This window comes from Thamnophis elegans, chromosome 5 (assembly GCF_009769535.1).
Source record: "Thamnophis elegans isolate rThaEle1 chromosome 5, rThaEle1.pri, whole genome shotgun sequence".
Classification (NCBI taxonomy): Eukaryota; Metazoa; Chordata; class Lepidosauria; order Squamata; family Colubridae; genus Thamnophis; species Thamnophis elegans.
In genome coordinates, this window is record NC_045545.1 from 13,662,900 (window position 1) to 13,685,037 (window position 22,138).

The 22,138-nt window shown below is 39.1% G+C and overlaps 1 protein-coding gene across 7 annotated transcripts in view; it reads right to left on the reverse strand.

The window, feature by feature from the left end:
• Positions 1–22,138, reverse strand: part of LRRC8D (leucine rich repeat containing 8 VRAC subunit D) — an 87,620-nt gene that overhangs the window by 19,594 nt on the left and 45,888 nt on the right. The gene's annotated exons all lie outside the window — the stretch shown is intronic.

Sequence of the window (22,138 nt, forward strand, 5' to 3'; positions counted from 1 at the left end):
ACACATACCAGATACTTTGGGGAAAGGTATACAAAGGACCCTGACTGCTTTTTAGAAGCCCAGATCCTGAAGATGAAACTCAAATACTTTGGCCCCCAAATGAGAAGGAGGGACTCACTGGAGAAGAGTCTAATGCTGGAAAAGATTGAGGGCAAAAGAAGAAGGAGACAACAGAGAATGATGTGGCTGGATGGAGTCATCGAAGCAGCAGATGTGAGCTTAAATGGACTCCAGAGGATGGTAGAAGAAGGCCCGAGTAATGTTGTCCATGGGGTCGTGATAGGTCAGACATGACTTCACAACTAACAACAACAACATACCAAGGGCCATTTGCCAAGGATCCTCAAAAAACCAGGCCTTCAAAAATGAGAACCATAAGTTGAAAATGAACTTGACTGACTTTGACTGCAAATTTTGTACATTCTGTAGGCTACGTGACTTACGTTGCAAACCAACTGCACATTGCAACTGCTTTTCAAAAAACAACAACATATTTCATCATCACTCTTCAGATGAAAAGGGCTGAATGTTTACATAAGTAATTGTACACTAAAGTATAGAAATCCATTAGATTGTTTCCCATCAGAAAAACATTGCAGAACAGCACAGGTTTATATATACTGTATGTTCGAGTTCTCGGGATTCAAGGGCAAAAACTAGAGGTTCAGGAACATATCTACGATGAAGCAAAGCAGATCCCAGTGGCACTTGTGCTATACTCCAATCCATACTCACAAAAAGTTGCAAGACTCAATGAAAGATGTAGAGATCATATTGCCATGATGATAAATACAGCTAATTAATTCAAAATCAGCTTTAATGTCAAATGCTTCAAGAAAAACAGACAATGGGCACTGAAAACCTTGAAGTATTTTCCTCCAGTCTGGTATATTTAAAGGTCCTGGACTACAGTTCCCCTCATCCTCTTCAGCACATATATTTCAAGGATGCTCGTTCACAAAGAAGTTCTCTTCTACCTTGTATAGCTTCAAAACATTCCATATTATATATAATCTACTACTTCCAATATATATATTTTCAAAAACCCTAATAAATACCAAGGAATGTATTATTCAACTTACTGGTTACTGATCAGTCTCCGGATACGCTTCAAGGTGCTAGTCGTAACTTATAAAGCCCTTCATGGTATTGGATCTGGGTACTTGAGAGACCGCCTGCTGCCAATTATCTCCCACAGACCCATTAGATCTCACAGGGTTGGCCTCCTCCGGGTGCCATCTACCAGCCAATGCCATCTGGCTATTACCCGGGGGAGGGCCTTCTCTGTGGCAGCTCCGGCCCTCTGGAATGAACTCCACGCAGGGATTCGGACCCTCACCTCTCTCCAGGCCTTCCGAAAAGCTGTCAAAACCTGGCTTTGCCGGCAGGCCTGGGGGTGATGAGTTCCCTCCCCTCTCGACATGTATGGTTGTGTGACTGTTGCTTATTTTTACTATTTGTATTTGTTTTTATGTTCCCCTTTTTCCCCTTTGAATTGTTCGCCGCCCTGAGTCCTCCCGGAGAAGGGCGGCATACAAATAATAAAATTCTATTCTATTCTACTCAAAATCTTAATTACTTAACAAGAATGAGTTGATTGTGTAAATGTTCAAGATTTAAATGTGGACATTCTTGAAGACTATTAACATCGTTTCCACTGTCCTTAAGCTTTGTAGTTTATAACCATTACAGAACTAAAAAATGTATATGTAATATTTATCAAATTTATCACAGCGGTCTCCATAAAAGGAAAAAAATATCCCATTCAAACTCAATTTTTGTGTAGCTAATTGCATTACAAAGAACAAGTATATCAGTGCCTATTATAGATGTTGCCTCACACCCTTAAGTATAATGACTATTTTCAAAATTGTTTATTGGAACTAATAATTAACAATTACAACAAAACTAATAAATCTCCATAACTCATTTGTTGTCAGAATACTATGATTTTAGAGGTTTGGGTAAATAATAATGTTAAAGGTAAATTAAAGCATTATGAAAATTTCTTCAGCAACTTGATATCAACAGAGGAAAGGAAAATATAACAAAATTAAAATTAGTGTTAATCGCAAGAGTTCCAACATCTGTGAGCACATTCCAAAACTGGCCATACCATCTCCTTTTAAGATAACTGGCAGAAAATGCTAATTAACCATGATAAAAATCTGATGATCAATTTATTTATTATTAGAAGGAACAGAAAAGACAAATCTAAACAAAACCACAATTGGGACCAACAATTGGGTCATTAAGTGAAGTGGATACTAAAAACTGCCACTGGGCTTATGATCTTATTTCTTTTGCTTTACAAACTTAACAAAGGTCATAAATGTGAGGACTGGTCACAAATTTACCTTGTTATCACATATCTGTGAACGGTTGCTAAATGAAGGCTACCTTACCTTCCATTCACGCCCACATTCCCAAGTACACGCATACACACGCTAGTGAGAGAAAGAGGCTTTGTATTCTTATATTCTACCATTACCCTAGTGGTAGAAAATATTGCCATTTTTAAACCGCTGAGATCCTGAAGAACCACCAACAACCAACCAAGATGTAGGTGAGGTGAGCTTGTCCTTGTAGTTTCTTATGACTAAGGATTATGTGGTTAGAGATAAGATTGCCCTCGGCCGCCATTATGCTACTGTACCATTATGCTGTTGTTTTGTGATCATTTATTCTTCTTCTGGTTTCTTGATCTTGTGTTCAAGAAGAACGAGAGGCAAGGCTGTGTAAATCAATATAATCAATAAATAAATGATCACCCCAGCTTATCCCTCTCAATCTTACCCTCCTTCATCATTGTTCCTCAGCAAGAAAACACAGTTGCTGACAAAATTAGTTAGGCCCAACGGAGTAACCACTCTTGCCAACCATAGAGTTCTGCAAACTCTATGATGGCAACAGAATCTGCCACCTGCAGGCTCAGAGTTTTGCAAAGCTGAATCCCAGCATCTTCTGATGCTCTCAGAATGCTTAATTATGGCTGCAGCGGGGAAGGGGGGGGAGGGAAATGGGGTGCAAAAACAGGATATTGAGAATTGCGTGAAATCTAGTGGGTTCCTTCCCTAGATGTGTGGTACAAGGACGCCGATTTTCTCCAGCCAGCATAATCATTTCAGATGGAAATAGTAGAAATGTTGCGAGAGGATGTTTGGGAAAGTTTACATACAGTTACTCTGCTGTCATTACTCCATCTCTCTGCCTTCCTTTCCCTTTGATCTCATAGAGCTATGGTTAAAAAAGTCCGGACACAAAGCCAAAACCTATTGGATTCCAGATGCGTTTTATATTGTTTTATTTTCTTGATGTACACACCCAGTCTTTATTTTGCATCTCTCAAGGCAATTAATGTTCCCTCTTCCTACGGAATCCTGTGAGGTGGGTTGAGCTGAGCAAAAGTGAGTAGCCTAAAGTCACCCGTCTGGCTTTCCTGCCTAAGGGAGGACTAAAACTTACTGAAACTCCAAGCAATACTGTTTATTCTGAGCTAAAGAACTGAAATCTCTTCATGTAAACAAGTCAAAAGGTTAATTGGAGGCTGCTGGAGTCATGACTCAACTGTTTCATTTCCAGATATCTCATTCTGTCAATGGAATTGAGGTCACCATCTTGAATACAGCGTTCCCTGCAAAGAAAATAGTCGTGAAAAAATAGTTGTGGGCTAATGATATGCAGTACATGGTTCCACAACAAGTAAAAGGTAGCTATAGATGCACCATATAGAACACCATTTCTGTCAACACTAGATCTCATGTTTTCTTTACTCTTGCTTCATTTTCTGAAAGTTAACTGTTGGCTCCTATTAATGTCTTTCTTAGTGAGAGATTACACAACCTATTTTTTTTAAGGAATAGAAATAACATTAAAGATTTATCAAGGACATTTTATTCAAGGGGAGAAAACACTACACATACATCAATTATTATTTTTGGGCCATAAGTCAAAGAAAATCCTTTAAAATTTCATTTGTTTTAATGGAATATACACTGGTAAGGTTACTCCCACTACAGTTAATATACAAAGTGCTTCAAAAACAGACAAAGCAATGCATAGGTTTCTATACTTTTAGGAACCTTAAGTAAGATCATCAAAGATTTTTATCTGAACTGCACAAAGAACAGACTTGTTTGTTCCCCAGTGAATTCTGGGGGCAGGAGTTACAAAACACTCTGATCTTATCTGTTTGGAACAACAGCAATATTACTAGCTTGCTCACTAATTTATCTGTCTACTGAATAAGTCTGTCCCCATACAGAGTTCCTGTTTCCAATATTTATTTTAAAAGATGAGCCATCCATCCCGATTCACTTTTTGAACTACACTAATAGCTTAAGTGCTTTGTCTTATTTTTCAGTTTCTTGTCCTTTTAATCTATTTCTAAATTAAATCCATTCATTATTTATTTTTTGAAAGCTTATCAAATGTATCAAGAAGAGTTGATCAACATTTCATTGATTTATCTGAAAGGACAGTTATTTGAGTTTTCACAGCTGAAATTGTAAGGTTGGAAACTTTTCAGAGTTCAGATGTGGGACCACTGACCCCATTGTGTAAAGGGGCACATTTAAAAAGAAAGTGAGCCCATGATATAAAAATGGGCCAGGACAAAAACTATATTTAATTTAATGTAAATTTATTTGACATTAAGTTCCATTAAATAAAGTTAATATGATTTCCCCCAGACATGTTTTATTCAACCTGCCATATTAAAAATTAAGCTTGGTAAGCAATTTTTGGAGGATGCATATGACTCTGTGACCTCAGTTAATATAAACTTTAATTCAAAAATAATTATATTTACAAAGAAAGTTGTAAAATCAAAAAGAAATCAATCAAAGCTTTCAGGGTAGGGGGGATATTATAGATCAACACTTTTCAGCTGTATTGGCCAGGATTAGATGTGCTGTAATTCAATATATTTGGGAAATGTATACTTGAGGAATTCTGCCAGATTTATAATCCTTTCACTTCTTACGTAGTTCCTTTTAATCAGCAAGGTTGCCTTGGATCTGAATTCTCTAAGATGGAGAATCTGTCAAAGGTTTGTTTTTGTTGCCTTGAGTAAAGCAGATTTACAAATGATTTTTAAAAAAAGCTTCCACAAAATCCAGCCCTTGCTTCTAAAACCCTTAAACATTTTTAATCGCTGCTGCAAATGTTATATAGCTTGTCCCTAACATAATGCATATCCAGAAATTTCACTGCTGTTATTGACAGTGATAAATAATTCACTATTATATAATTTTATATTAAAAGCAATTATATTTTCCACTGCTTTTGCACTTCAGAGAGAGCGTAAACTGCAGCTATTATTCACTATGAAATGCACATTTTTTTCAGTTCTGAGAACAATATTGTACACATCCATTTATTAACAATAATGTTTTATATTTAATGCATCACTGAATAATTAAGATTGTACGGAAGACCTAACTTGATGGATTAGACACAAGACCTACTATTAAAAGATTCTGATCTGAAAAAAAAAGTGGTTAGCTGGAACGTATTTGTAAAGCCAGAAAAATTTCAGGTCCTGAGTCTGCTTTTGAAAACAAATCCATCAGCAGAAATATCTGATTAGACTTTGTCCTTAGATTTTTCCTGCAATAGCATTTTCATTGTATTGGTTGCCTATAAATGTTAACAAGATCTATGCACTCTCCCCCCACGTATGCCCACACGACCCCCGCACGTGACCCCCTCTTTTGGCGGGCGATGACACAGTGGACCCATTTTTCGTCCTCCACAGTCTCCAGAGGCCTCCCCCTGTCTTCCACAGGCCTGTTTTCCAACTTCCAGTTTGAGCATTGGGCTGTTTTTCGGTCTCCTGAAGCTTCCAGGGGGCAAAAAATGGCCCAAAGTGCAACCCAAAAGTTCAGGAACAGATTTCCGGGTTGCCCGTTGGGCTGTTTTTCTCCCTCCAGAGGCTTCATGAGGCTTCCCTGAAGCCTCCGGAGGGCAAAAAACAGCCCAATGCGTAAACCTGAAGTCTGTTCCTGAACCACGCTGGGTGGTTTTTCACCCTCTGGAAGCTTCCCCAAAGCCTCCAGAGGGTGAAAAATGGCCGAAAATCATGACTGAAATCAGCTGGCCAATGTGTGCATGCGCGCTGGAACTGACAGGGCAATGCTTCACGTGCCCTCAGAAATGGCTCCACATGTCATAGGTTCACCATCACAGTCTTAGATTCTGGAAACTGCAGGCTCCTGATTTAATCATTCTTAAGTTATATCAGTCCAATGGGTAATCTATACTCTTTTGCTCTGCATTTAGAGCAAAAAGTTGCTGAAGAGTTGAACCCAAAGGTGTTTTTTCAAAAGACAACTGGACTTCCTGGTTTATCTTTGAAGATATTTCCCTTCTCATCCAAGCTTCTTCAGCTCTGGAAAAGCACCTTTGGGACAACCATGACCTGGATGATTGAGAATCTCCATAGACATTAAGAGTCAAACATTTCATGTTTATAAGGTCACCAGCTATTAATCTAAAAAATAAAATAAAGTTAAAGCCACTATACTACTGTTCTAGCTTTTCTTCCTTAATTTATGTTTTTGGTAACAATAAAAATAATAAAAGCAGTTAGATAAATGTAAGGCATAAAAGCAGCAACAACAGGACTTTTGCAAAATGCTGTTAATGTGACCAGGTAATTATACAACAAGGAAATCCCTTGTGTGACCTGGCAACATTTATTAATAAGGATATGATTACATTAAAAAAAGAAACAAGCGAGTCACCATCCCTGTCTCCTGAAAGCTTAATTTCTATACAGAATAGAGACAAAATAAATTTTTCTTAATAGTATGGAAGGTTTTCAGGAAACCTATCTCAATAGTGCACAATTTAAGAGGTCTTGTGGAAGTGCAACCACCCAAACACTCAAAAAGAGTTGCCAAAACCTTTCCGTTGTGATTTTAAATATGTCAGAAAATCATTCACTACAGGGCAATATAAAACAAAAACACATAATGCAGTTCCATGACCCGACAAATTCGCGAACGTCAAAAGCGCGCCGACAAAACCGCAGCGCTAAAACCGCGATGTCAAAAGCGCGCCGACAACAGCGCGCCGACAACAGTGCGCCAACAGAAGCACGATTTAAGTTAAGGTAAGGTTTAGGGTAGGTTTAGGGTTAGGTTTAGGGTTAGGTTTAGGGTTAGGTTTAGGGTTTGGTTTAGGGTTAGGGTTACAGCGCGCTTCTGTCGGCGCGCTGTTGTCGGCGTGCTTCAGCGCTCATTCGTCAGCGCGGTTTAGTCAGGCGCGCTTTTGTCGTTCGCGCATTTGTGGTGGAACCATTCAGTTCTTTCCACAAACTCCTTTTAGATTTTTTTTTTAGACTCAAACATTTTAGCTTTTGTTAATTATGAAGAGGTATTTTCAAAAGTGAGAGCCAGTTAGGGGTAGTGGCTAAGGTACCAGACCAAAAATTATGAGTCTGTGAATTCGAGTCTCATTTTAATCACAATACCATCTGGTTGGCTTTGATCTAGTTTCTCTCACCCTAAGAAGGAGGTAATGGCAATCAGCTTCTGAAATCTTGCCAAGAAAAATGCAGGCAGTTGCCAAAGTTCAATAATGACTCAAAGGCACACGCACGCGCACACAGACACAATCAATAGTGCAAGGTTAGCAACAAAAACAATAGAACACAACAATCATCAAAGTCTGCAAAAAAGAAGTCTAATTTCTAATTCTATCTTAGTTTGAGTAATGATTTTTCATGCAAGCAATAGCTTTGACTTCCACAGGTATGCTTCCTCTGACAGTTCATTATGATTCATGACACAAAATGGGGGGAAAAAAGATTTCATGTCCTACAGCACCCAGCTGTTCTCCCACAAAAAACACCCTTCAAGCCAAATCAGAAGTCCAAAGATGCTTTCATTTCTCCTTGGTTTTACTATATTGTTAACATGCAAATACACCTGCCATGCATTCAATAATCTTTTATTCAAAACCAAAGAAATATAAATAAAAGAATTACTTTGTGAGAGTATTTTATAAAAGAATGCGGTGTTTCAGAAAGGAATATAAGCATGATACAGAAAATAATATTTTCTCCGGCCATCATAAACAAAACAAATTTGATATTGAAGCTTACACACACTGAGAGGGCTCTCGGGTGGAATAATTTATTCAGACTGAAATTAAATTTAAATTTTTATCTTTGATCTATAACAAAGTTTTATTCTAATAGAACCCAACATATCTATTATAGCCAACTGCTTTTGTTTGACAGTAACCAAACAAGGCATTAAATGATTAGTTATCTAACCCATTATTGATCCCGAATTTGCTGCTGGTAGGAATTCTGGTTTCTTGTTTTCAAAATTGTGCTTCACTTTCATTCATTATATTTTCCATGCATTTCTATCACAAAGTCCCGCAGTCTTAAGGCTGCAGCCAGTCTTGAGGGCTCATGTTACACATCCTTGGCTGGAATTAAAGCCTAAACTTCCATCAAGCCAACAGTATTACTTTACTCAGCTACAGTGTTGTCAATTTCAGATAAATTAACTGATTTATTATGCTGACTTATTAATGTGTCTATTTTTGCAAAGAAGCATTTTTTTTCTTAGTTAGTCAATACAGTCTATTCGTTGCAAACAGCTCCTCTTCTGGATTATGGTAATTTAAGGCACATATTTCTTTTCCATCAAGTGCCTGGTTGAGATTGGTTTGCACTTTCAGAAAGCTTTTAGGATGTTCTGAGATTGAACGGCATCTTTTAAAAAAAGGGGATCTAAGGAAGCAAAAGTTTATGAAGGACATTTGGGGTGGGGGGTGTCTAAATCTCTGGCAAGTGATATATGGAAATAATCTTTGTACAAAGGAAATCCTTGATACTAGATAGCAAGAATATCTTTCTGCTGTGCCAGTACCAATTGCAAGCTTAGGGTTGGTTATGTTGAAAGGTGTCATTTATGCTGAAATATAAAGGTAGTTCTCAAGTTACGACCACGACTGAGTCAAAATTTCCAATAATGAGCCCGGTAGTTGTTAAGTGAGTTTTGCCTCATTTAGTGTTAAGCAAATCGCTGCAATTGTTAAGTGAATTGTGCTGTCATTAAGCTTTCCCCATTGATTTTGCTTTTTGGAAGCCAGCTGGAAAGGTTGCAAATGGTAATCACCTGATCCCAGGACAAGGCAACTATCATAAATAATGATTTAATTATGCCCAAATTTAATCACGTGACCATGGGGATGTTACAACAGTCATTAAGTGCGAAAAAATGTTTATAAGTCACTTTTTCAGTGCTGTTGTTACTTTGAACAGTCACTAAATGAATGGTTATAAGTTGAGGACTATCTGTAATGGTTATAAATTGAGGATTACCTTTAATCATTTAACCTAACGGCAATAGGAAAGACCAGGAGAAAGCTTTTTCCTGAGAAGGTGTTGTTCCTGAGAAGGTATGCCATGCATTTGAAATTCCCTTCACTTGTTCCTATCCAAGACAATCTCAGACATTTTTTTAAATTATTCTGATATTTTCATTCCCTTCTGTATTTAATTTACAACTTGAGTTGTGCACATGAAACATCTGCAACAGACAACAGTGGAATGCAGTGTCCCAGACTCACTAGGCAGAAAAGGTCTCTTGGCAGAGACACAATGACGTTCATGAATTCATGCGAACTGCAATTCTACAGAATTATAAGCTTAATAGAATTAAAATCGATTGTTACAGAGTGCCAAGTTTTATTTTCCAGCTACAAAACATGGGCAGCATTATACATTGGTGGGCTTTGGCAGCTAAGCAGAATTAGAATGGACTCTTGCATATGCCAAGTTTTAGTTTCTTCTAGTTACAAAACTTAGGCAGCATTAAACTTTGGTGGGCTTTGTCACAAGAAAACGATATGAAATGCATATTAATCATACAAATCTATGCATTCCACATTCAAACAATTTCTCCAATTTGTCCATGAATTGCATTAAAATTGAATTAAAATTCATTTTTGTACCATAACATTTGAGTTCCTTATACATAGAATAGAATAGAGTAGAATAGAATAGAATAGGATAGGATAGGATAGGATAACAAAATTGGAAAGGACCTTGGAGGTCTTCTAGTCCAACCCCCTGCTTAGGCAGGAAATCCTACACCACTTCAGACAAATGGATATCCAACATCTTGAAAACATTTTATTCACAACTTGAAGCATTCACAGCTTCTGGAGGCAAGTTGTTCCACTAATTAATTGTTCTAATTGTCAGGGAATTTCTGCTTAGTTCTAAGTTGTCTCTCTCTTTGATTTGTTTCCACCCATTGCTTCTTGTCCTATCCTCAAGTGCTTTGGAGTATAGCTTGACTCACTCTTTTTTGCGATAACCCCTGAGATATCAGAATACTGCTGTCATGTCCCCTCTAGTCCTTCTTTTCATTAAACTAGACATACCCAGTTCCTGCAACCGTTCTTCATACGTTTTAGCCTCCAGTCCCCTAATCAACTTTGCTGCTTTTTTTTTGCACCCCTGAGTCTCAACATCTTTTTTACATCGTGGCGACCAAAACTGAATGCGGTATTCCAAGTGTGGCCTTACCAAGGCATTATAAAGTGGTATTATCATATCACGTGATCTTGATTCTGTCCCTCTGTTTATGCAACCTAGAATGTGTGTGTGTATTCCATACTCATATTCCATACTTGCGGGGTTTTTTTAACCAATTGTAAGGCAGGTATATCAAAGTGTCCAACTGGGAAAGGAATTCCATAGAAACATTGGGTTAGAAAGGAGCTGGAAGGATTTTTAATCCAAACTGCCGTCCTTTCTACAGAAGGATGTTACAAATTATGTTCACAACTCAAGAGAACAATTAATATGAGCTTCTCTGACTGCAAGACTAATAGGAATCAGTTTTACATACTAGCAGTACTGTCTCTTGATTCTGCCAAAGGCATGGAAATCAAAGAAAGATTATATGGAGGAGAAACAAAGGCGGACTCTACAAGTTTACAGAATGCTTTCAAGATGTCAAGTATCATAACAGCCTGCTGAATTTGTATCAAACACTGCCGTATTGTCATAAAATTATTTGGTTAAGCAAGCTGTGGTTTTCAAGCCGTAATTTATGGCTTCCCATGTCTTGTGTATCCAACCATTGTGGTTCAGTTCATAAATCACAGTAAAGCAAACTATGGCATAACTTCATTCACAACTAGGCCACTAGCTCTTATTCCTAGAAATAATCAGTCCCTTGATTTCTTGTTAGGGTTTTTATCCCACCTTCCAGTTAGAACCATTCTGTGATGTTTTGTCCTCCCAGTTTCACAACAAGCATCCCTACATTGGTGTTCTGACCTAGGTTTCACAAGAGCATGAAACAAACTCCTTGTCCCGACAAAAACTCCTTTTATTAACTTACTGTGAATGACAGTTGGTCTTACCTGAACTGTTATTTTCGGGGTTGTTTGCAGGATGGTCCAGAGTTGGTATTATTGGCCTTGAGACTGAAGCCACGCCTCTGAGCTCCTCTCTTCTGACTCCAGTTTCAATGCAGTGTGCGCTCCCAAGATCCTGAAAACAAGTCACGAAGGAGATACCTCCACTCCCAATACTGTCTATCTAACCTAGGGTGGGAACTGGACCATCCTGCAAACAACCCCGAAAATAACACTTCAGGTAAGACCAACTGTCATTGGTCTTACTGGCAGGATGGTCCAGAGATGGGACATACCCAAGTTGCCATCCCATGGGGTGGGCCGTCACTGATCAGACAGGATCCGTTGAAGTACCCTGCGGCCGAACGCCACGTCAGAGGATGTGGTCGCTGTGTAGACCTGCGATAATAGGTTGTGGTCCTCTGCTTCGCCTTCTTAGTCGATGTCGGTAGCACCTTCTTCTTGTTCTTGTCCTCCACCAGGATTGGGTCAATAATTTTTAATCTCTTCTGGCCAAAGACTGAATTGAAACTGGAATCAGAAGGGAGGAGCTCAGAGGCGTGGCTTCAGCTTCAACCCAGTCTCGAGGCCAATTGGCTGTGATAATACCATCTCTGGACCATCCTGAAAATTCTGCTCATTCACATCCAGCAAAGTCTTTCAAGGGAGGATTTACAGTCACAGACCTTATCTGGCTTGGAGAGCTGACAGACCGATATCTGTAAAACTTGGCAAGGAGATTGGAGAGACACGAACCAATTAAGCGAACTAATTGTCTCCTGCTAACTCCGCTCCCCTTTTGCTCCTCTTTGATTTCCTCTGGGAGGGGCCATTCATCATCCACCTGTAGCCTTACTCCCAAGTCGACCTCTGTTCTTTAGCTGTTCCCTTCGTCTGGCAACTCTGCGCATGCGCACACTGGGAACAGGCTCCAGCTGTTCGTCTGACTCTGATAACTGGCATACAGCTCTGGCCCCCTCTCTGCCTCCGACACAGAGCCCTCATCAGAGGCTTTCCCAGATGTAAGGACTGGCCCATGTTCCTCCCCAACCTCCTCACTATCTGAATCTGCTGCCAGCTCTGCTGGCCATTGGCGTGCCACAATAATTGGCCAACCTCAGAGAGAATGACTGGCTGAAGTTTACCCGCTGAACTCTGAAGAGGGATTTGGATCTTCCCAGAGTTATGTTCACTACTTTCATTACCACACCACATTGTGGTGGGGGATTTTCCAGACATTTTCAGGAGGGTGGAACATATTGTTCAATACATTGATACTAGAGTCTGCTAAATATTTATATGCCTATTTTAAAGATCTACTGATGTCTTTTATAACACTAGAAATAGGCTAATGACTCAACCCAGTATCTTATATCTGCAATCTTTTATAGCCAAATTTAGAAGCATTCCATCTCCATCCCAAAAATATATCCCTACGGTTTTTATTTTAACACCTGAAAAAACGTGTCAGCACTTTAGCAAGAAAAATGTTAGCATAGTGGATGCTGCATATATCTTGGAATTAGAGAATTGTAAAATATACGCTAGAAAACCCGGTGTGAATTTCATTCAAGCAACAGGCAGGGAGTAGCTGTTGATTAGCTTTCTTTCGCAAGATGAAATGGTTAAATAATTACATAAAGCCTCTTTGGCAAAGTCAATACAGAGGGCAAATGTAGTCTCCAAATGTCAAACGCTTGTTCTTTCATCATCATCCTGTAGTCTTGTAACAGTTTGGAAATAAGCTGTTTGGACAGGCAAAAATTGTTGTGATACCGTAAGAGAAAAACGAAACAAAATTTCTCCCGCAAGAAGAATTCAAGAAGAAGAAGGCTTTTAAGATGTCTTTTCTTTTTCCAAAAGTTTTTTTTTTCCCTGTTATATGAAGAGAAAGGAACATGAAGTATCTAGAACTAATCCGGTTCTTCCAGTTTTTGTCAGGCACACAAGTTAAAGAGAAGCCTTACTTTAATTATTTCAATATTTTCTGCTGTGGCTGGAGATACACTGAGTATTTGAGTATTTATTAATACTTATAGGCCGCCCTTTTCCCTGAGGGGACTCAGGGCGGCTTACATAAAATGAAGGGAGGGGGTATACAGACAATAAACACAAACAATACATAGAAGTAAAATAGTAAGCAACATTCATTCATCATTCGGGTGGGGGCAATTATCTTTGTCCCCAGGCCTGACGGGCTAGCCAGGTCTTAAGGGCTGTGCGGAAGGTCTGGACGGTGGTGAGGGTACGAATCTCCACGGGGAGATCGTTCCAAAGGGTCGGAGCTACTACTGAAAAGGCTCTCCTCCGTGTAGTTGCCAGTCGGCACTGACTAGCAGATGGAACTCGGAGGAGGCCTAATCTATGTGATCTAATTGGTCCCAGGGAGGTAATTGGCAGGAGGCGGTCTCTCAAGTACGCAGACCCACTACCATGAAGGGCTTTATGAGTGACAAGTAGCACCTTGAAGCGCACCCGGAGATCAACAGGTAGCCAGAGCAGCTCGCGGAGGATAGGTGTTATGTGGGTGAACCGAGGTGCACCCACAATCACTCGCACGGCTGTGTTCTGGACTAGCTGAAGTCGCCGGATGCTCTTCAAGGGCAGCCCCATGTAGAGCACATTGCAGTATTCCAGCCTAGAGGTCACAAGGGCCCGAGTGACTTTTGTGAGAGCCTCCCGGTTCAGGTAGTGAGAGCCTCCCGGTTCAGGTTGTGAGAGCCTCCCGGTTCACTGTCCCTTGAACAAAGCAAATTCTTCATTTCATTGATTGACGAGCTGAAAACAATTTTTTTTCATAACTACATAAGACTGCGCAATCCTTTCAACTTCAATCAAAGACAATATTCATAGAAGTGCTTGACCTTTCCAGCAAACAGGAACACTTTGCTACTGATTGCAGAATGAAGCTGAGAAAGATCAAGCCAGACACCTTTGAAACATCATTTTAAAGCTTTGTTGAATATTTGAAGCTCTGATTAGATCTCAGATTTAAACAATTATACATTAGGAGAGGGGGAGAAAATTGCTGGACTTGAGAAATGTTGCGACAATGATTAATTTTTGAAACAATTGCTTTATTTAAAAAAAAGGAGAAAGCTTGAAAAGGTTCAAGGATTCACATTTGAAATGAATTTTTGAAACCCCTATTACTGCTTATGCGATTACAACAGAGAGAGTGGTCATAAAGAGGCTTTTGATCTTGCTGGAATCTGTTCCTCAAAGCCTGTCTGACAGTATGAGTTAATATTCAAAAGGCAAGCTCACCAGGCTGAATTAATTCTCACCCAAATCCCTTTAAAAAAATACTAGCAAATTAAAGACTGTTTTTCAGAATACCAGCGAGATTATTTTTCATGTTTGGGATGGGGGGAGAACACACAAAAAAACCCTTTCTCATAATAACATCTACATCTTGACCAAAAGAAAACAGCAAAGATCAGCAAGTTCCATGAAGATATGGACAACCTTATGATTCTTGACGAATGTATCTTGTCTTTTTATGTACACTGAGAGAATACGCATCAGAGACAAATTCCTTGTGTGTCTAATCACACTTGGCCAATAAAGATTTCTATTCTATTCTATTCCATTCTATTCTATTATTTTTATTATTTATTTATTATTATTATTATTATTAATAATAATAATAATAATAATTGGTTTTGTATGCCACCCACTCTCGGAAGACTCCGGGCGGCTTACAATAAAAAGGGAAGGGGGATATAAAAATAAAAACAACAATTTTAAAATTACAACAACATTCATAACTTAGAATGGGGCTGGATAATTCAACAGCCCCAGGCCTGCCGGAACAGCCAGGTCTTGGTCGCTTTACGGAAGGCCGGAAGGGTAGTAAGGGTCCGGATCTCGACGGGGAGATCGTTCCAGAGGGCCGGAGCAGCTACAGAGAAGGCCCTCCCCTGGGGGGTCGCCAGCCGACATTGACCGGCAGATGGAATCCGGAGAAAGCCCAATCTGTGCGATCTAATAGGTCTCTGGGAGGTAATTGGCAGGAGGCGGTCTCTCAGGTAGCCAGGTCCGATGCCATGTAGGGCTTTAAAAGTAATGACTAGCACCTTGAAGCATGTCCGGAGACCAATAGGAAGCCAGTGCAGCTCGCGGAGGATAGGTATAATGTGGGTGTACCTAGGTGCACCCACAATTGCTCGCGCGGCTGCATTCTGGACTAACTGGAGTCTTCGAACACTCTTCAAGGGCAGCCCCATGTAGAGCGCTATTCTATTCTATTCTATTCTCATCCTTGCCATTTCTATCTACTGTGCTTCACTCTGGCTCAGATTACAGGTCCCACCTGTAGAGGATCTCCTTTACTGGAGTCCGAATCACCCTTAAAGCTTTACCTGGAGCAATGAATAGGAAGAAGCTGACAGATTCAAAAAGGCCTCACGACGCTAAAGCATATCCGCTGAGACCAGCAATTGTTTTGCTACCCTTCCAAGGAATATTCTTTAAAATGTCTTTAAAAATTCAAGGATGTTTCTTAAAAGCCTGCCCAGACTATGGAATTATTGTAATCTAACTTGAATCACAGTTGCTCACAATTCAGTTATTACTACCTTGTTTCCCTGAAAATAAATCCTCACCGGATAACCAGTCCAATTGAGCTTTTGAGTGCTAAAATAAGCCCTCCCCAAAAAATTAGCCCTCCCAAAAAATATTACAACATAGCAGCAGTCATGAGGTGAACCACGCTCACCGCCTCCTGCACCTCAAAAATAATAACTCTCTGCCAAAATAAGACCCACAAGCTTATTTCGGGGGGGGTCAAAAGAAAATAAGACCCTGTCTTATTATCAGGGAAACACGATCACATTATGATCCATGCATTGGTTCTGTTTCACGTTTCTCTCCCCGTATCAATTTCCTTTTGTGCTGTACCTTTCAGTAAAACTCCTGAAACTCAACCCCAGTGAGGTTAGAAGGGACTGAGGATCTATTGGCTTGTTCATAGAGCAAAATAAAAAGTAAACAATATGGTAGGATTAAGCTCTCGCTGCAGTGGAAGGGTAAGGCACAAACAAACTGAGTGACTGGCTGAGTAAAAGAGTAGCTTAATAGAGACTGCATCTCTTCTCAAATGCCAAGAAGACTCCTAAAACATGAATGGCCCCGATGTTTACATGAAAGCTGTGTTTATTTGTTTGATCTGTGGCAAATGAAAGATCTAGCTGTACGTTTTATCTAAGATGCACACATAATGTATAAGCACCATTTGATATTATCAGTCGTTAACAGATACATCCTGAGATTGAAACAGACAAAAACTTTGCATTTCAGGTAAAGGAGAGGAAAGAAACAGAAATTATTCAAAAGAGCACACAATTCAGAGAGAAGAGACTTACAATACAACTCTTATCTGCCTATTTCTATTTGTACTTTTCTTGCTTTATTTCTTATAAACTGAAAGATGGCTATTGTTAAATTATTAGAGAACCACATGCAATTCAAGGGGTAAAAGGGCTCGAAATAGTAATAAAACCATCATAGCCATTGATCAAAAAAAAAAATCCAGTTTGGTAGGCATCACAGTCCTACCTTAAGCATGAAATCCTTCAGCCAGTTGCCGTATTTCAGCCCAACCCACTTCACAGGGTTGTTGTTATGGGGAAAATAGGAGGTGTGAGTTATTTGTAAAAAATAATAAAGGCCGGATACTAATAACTATACAAATATAAATATATACCTAAATACATAAGTAAATAAATATTTAGGATTAAATTTAGCATGAAACACCGAACATGAGAGAAAGAAGTCTACCTTGCACTATAGGACCAGGATTTTTACTCGACAAACATTTTTCAGTGGGTCAACTTTTCTTCTTGAACGAATAAGATAAATGGATCATTTTGCTCATGAGGCAAAGACAATAATTTAGGAAAAGAAAAATAGATACATTTATCCTGGGAAAAGCATCAAAGTACACTACAGGAAATGAAGGATAGGGAAGTAATAGTTGAATGTCATTCAGTCTGGGCAGCCAAAATGATTGCTGAACACACTTCCTGCAAATACTGGGAGGGCTTATATCCGGTAGCTCCTAAGCTGGCAGCTGCTGTCCTGGAACAAATATCTAGGAGCCTTTTAATAAAGCTAAGCTTCAGCCCAGTAAGGGCTGATCTGAAATCTCTGTAATTTGAGGGATGGAATTTGCATCTCCCAGTTGTGTATTTGAATCTTCAGTGACACAAACTGGTTACTTGTCTCGTTGCTTGTCTTTCAGGAGTGTTGGAGACAAACTCACATTAGTAGCAATGGCACTTAAGACTTATATACCGGTTCATAGTTCTTTACAGCTTCTCTAAGTGGTTTACAGAGTCAGCATATTGCTCCCAACGATCTGGATCCTCGTTTCATTTACCTCAGAATAAAGTAAAGATAGAGATAGAGATCTGCACCGTCAGCAAGCTTTGCCTAGACACAAGATCTGTAGTCTCATTTTTTAAAGATCTCTTCCTGGCAACTTTTGGTGGTAAAAGTTGGAACTGAATATTCTGTAGCTCCTTCAGAAGAAAAAAACTGTTCTGTCTATATGGAGCCCAGGGAATTGGGTTTCCTGCTATTGTAAGTGGACTGGTCCATTATATTTTCATCCTGCGAGTCCCAATTCAACACATCATATCTATTTGGAGAATACCCAGCCATGGTTTATTAATAATTACTTTCAAAATAAGGGTGGAATATAAATAAACAAAAATAAATAAACCTTTTTTTCTTTTTAAGTCCCATGAGGTCTTCTATTTTTTTGTTGCTTCAATGGTCTGCATGAGGCGTGCGCAACCTGCAGGCCATGTTGCCCCGGATAGCTAGTAATTCAGGGCCACAAGATTGATAAAATAATAAAGAAAGTTTGTTATTTGTGTGCATTAACTATATTATATATTTTATATGTGGCCCAACACAATTCCTCTTCGCTCAATGTGGCCCAGGCAAGCCCAAAAAATTGACACCTATGATTTCGACATGTCTGTAAGACAAAATTCATTCTTTCTTCCTTTTTCCCATTTCTTGGTTGAAAATTAAGTCACAGGCAGTTGTGCACAGGGGCCAATAACTAATAAAGATTACTGTAATACATAGCAAAGAAATAAAAATAAAAATTTTCCAGATCACTGCAGGAGCTAGATGCTTTAAGTTCACTATTATGGGATCTACTTTCTATTTATTCTTTGCTTTGGGGCCAAAATGGGATCTGATGCTGTCTTAATTCTGGATCCCACAATTATGTGGGGCAAAGGAGAACTTCACAGTTAGTTCCGTGAGCCCAACTATAACGCAAATGCAAAAGACATCTAGGGCTACATATAATTAACACTATCTGCAGATTCAAGAGGATTTGGCTTTATAAAACAGAGAATCAGCTTTTGTAAACGTCTGTAAAAGCATGCATTGTAAAATATTTTTCCAAAAAGCAGAATATAAAAAATGAACAAAAGGTGTCACAATAACAAACTGGGTTGTAACAGGAAAACGAAAGATAATACAAATATTAGAATTTCATTTGTTTTCTCTTTCTCAAAATGAATTGAAATCAAATACGGATTTCCTGACTCAAAAGGTGCCATGAAAATCATCCTCTTAAGGGACTGGAATGCTACTATTAAAGAAATGTTTCTAACTACCATCTGCCATGGAAGCAACATTGGGCAATTTTGAGCGAGGGCAAACTGTCACACAAGATTGCTGTTAAGGAGACAAGACTGAGGGCAAGAGTAGACTATGTAGGCCACCCTGATGTCCAGGAGGAAAGACAAGATAGAAATCTAACAAATAAATGGATGAAGATTCAGTCAGGATCTGGTGGGGGCCAGTATATTTTATATATCTCCTAGTTGTTGGGATTTGACTCATAGTATAGTGATTTTTAAAGCAATGTCTAGATCAAAATTCCTGGTTTGCATAGAATAGCATGGGCATATATCAGTGGTGGGTTTCAAAAATTGTTGGAACCTACTCTGTGGGTGTGGCCTCCTTTGTGGGAGTGGCTTGCTGCCCATGTGACCGGATGGGAGTGGCTTGCTGCCCATGTGACCGGATATGAAATTATGAATTAGTACTTAGGTCGGTCCAAGCAGCTATTCAGAAGTTAGTGGTTAGAAGCAATCGTAAAGCAAGATATGGAATTAAAACCAAAATATTTTGTTGGCTATTTGAAAGGGAGTATAATATATATTTAATTTTACACATGTTAGCAGCTGCTGGAATTGTGTTTGCACAACAGTGGAAAAACAGATATGTAAATGAATAAATATTACAATGTGCAGGAATAAATTGACAATTAAAATCAAGAAGGCTTTGAATACTTTTTCACGTGGGATTGGTTTTAGCAATTGCCAACTAACGGAAACAGAAATTAGAAATCCAAAAGTATGAAAGAAAACACCAATTATGTAAGGAAAGGTCCCTAAAATGTATAAGGAAATATTACTAGATCATTATTAATTCGTAGATAACTGCGGGACATTACACACCCACCAGTGGTGGGTTTCAAAAAAATTTGGAACCTCTTCTGTAGGTGTGGCTTGCTTTCCGGGTCCACTGGTAGAACCTCTTCTAACTGGTTCGGTAGATTTGACGAACCGGTTCTACCGAATAGGTGCGGACTGGTAGGAACCCATCTCTGGCATATATGGAGTAAAATTGAGATTGACCAAAATGTGCCAAGACTGACTGGCATTACCCTGAACATTAGCAGCAAATGCTAATCTTGTAGACCTTAATCTTGTTGAGTTTGATTGATTGATACTTGGAGTGAAGTAGAATTGTAAATTTAGGTTTGATTTTGAATGGAAGAGCTAAAAGAAAGTTGGAAAAAAAGAACTGGTGTCATTTAGGTTGTGGTGGTGGATGTACAAGAAAGTAGGAATAAATTGGGGATAGTTGCATAGCACACTGCAGAAAATGGTGATATAGATCAAATGGAAATCCGTCTGAGGGACAGCTGTGCAACTTTCTAATTATTCTTATGAGACAAGAATCAATGGATAAAAATACAAATAAAGCAACTGGGCTACTCAAAGACCAAAGAATGAAAGAGAACTGTGACAATATTGTGAGTCTCTTCTTATCAGAATATCAGTTTCAAATGAAACCATATATGTGAAAGTCTATTCATGTATGTATACAGATCTAAATGAAGCAAAAAGCATGGTTAATTTAATTGTTTACAATGGAAGATTCAGAGGAGTTGTGAAGGCTAGAAAATGAACCAAACCATTATTTACAGTATCAAGAGTGTATCAGAGCTGCTTGAAACACGATGGCTATATAAATGTTTAAATAAATAAAATCATAGAAGGAAAGAAATTAAAGTGAAAGCAGAACAACGGCAGGAAGAAAACGTATAAATTCTGCATGAAAGAGTATCAAAAGGATGGATTAATCTCCCAACAGGCTGAATGGAAAGCAGACATAAGAAAAAAAGGAAGGAGCAGCTGCTTGGAACAGAGTGAAAAGACTTGTGTTACAAACTGCTATAGAAGTGTATGGAGTTACATTAGTGGGAACTTTGAAATAGAATGCTAGGACTGGAACAAGAGGCTATGGAGGAGAAAAAAGTGTGTTTAACAGAATGACTGCTACCAAAACTCTTTAAAAAAAGACATTGTATACTTCAAAGAGAGGGGAAGGAAGATATAGTCAAAGAGTGCAAAAATGCAGAAAAATATAAATATGTATAAATATGGCTGTGGAGGTTTTCGCGGGTGTTAGTATGTAGGTCTTTAGTTATTCAGATTTTCTCCCGCGTAAAATTGGAAGTGTCTTGGCGACACTGGGGGGGCTTCTGGTGTCATTCCTCGTGTTAGGGACACGCCCACACAGCATGAACAAACGAGATGATACCTCCCGCCTACCAGCCATTTGGAAACCCGCCCTTATTGACAAACAAGTCCCTAACATGAGGAATGATACCAGACCTACACTCACAAGAGCCACACAGGATGCCACTTTAAACCTCCAATCCTTACATGAAGCACAAACCCCACCCAATCAGAACACAGCCAAGCTCCTACCCAATCAGTTCAACCCCCCACTGGCAGTTAAAAGGAAGAAACAACTGAGATCTCACATTGCTCCTGGAAGCACGAAGCCAAGCAAACAAGCCTGAAGATGACGAATGAGACTTCGTCGAAACGTCACCAAGACACTTCCAATTTTACGTGGGAGAAAACCCGAATAACCAAAGTCCTCTCTCCCCCGCCTCTATCTATCTATCTATCTATCTATCTATCTATCTATCTATCTATCTATCTATCTATCTATCTATCATCTATCTCTATCTATCTATCTATCTATCTATCTATCTATCTATCTATCTATCTATCTATCTATCTATCTATCTATCTATATATATATATATATATATATATATATATAACAAACCCCCTGGTATGCCCAAATATGGGAGGAAGCTTACTGCTTCCATTCTCTGTCCATTAGCTCGTCACAAGAGACCATCCAGACAGAAACCCAATATTTTTACTGTTGCCTTTATTACATTTGTGTTGTATTTGTTCTGATAAATAAATAAAGGGAGACTAGTATAGATCTATTTCAAGCTATTTAGCTCTCATCAGCTAGCCATACCCTTACTGGGATTAGAACCTGCCTAAAATGTAATACAGCACAGGTGTGCTCCATTGCCTCCCAGGCAGGGAGTTAACCATTTGAGCTACAGAGAACGACTCCTTATCAGCCAGCCAGGGTGGGAGGTATATAC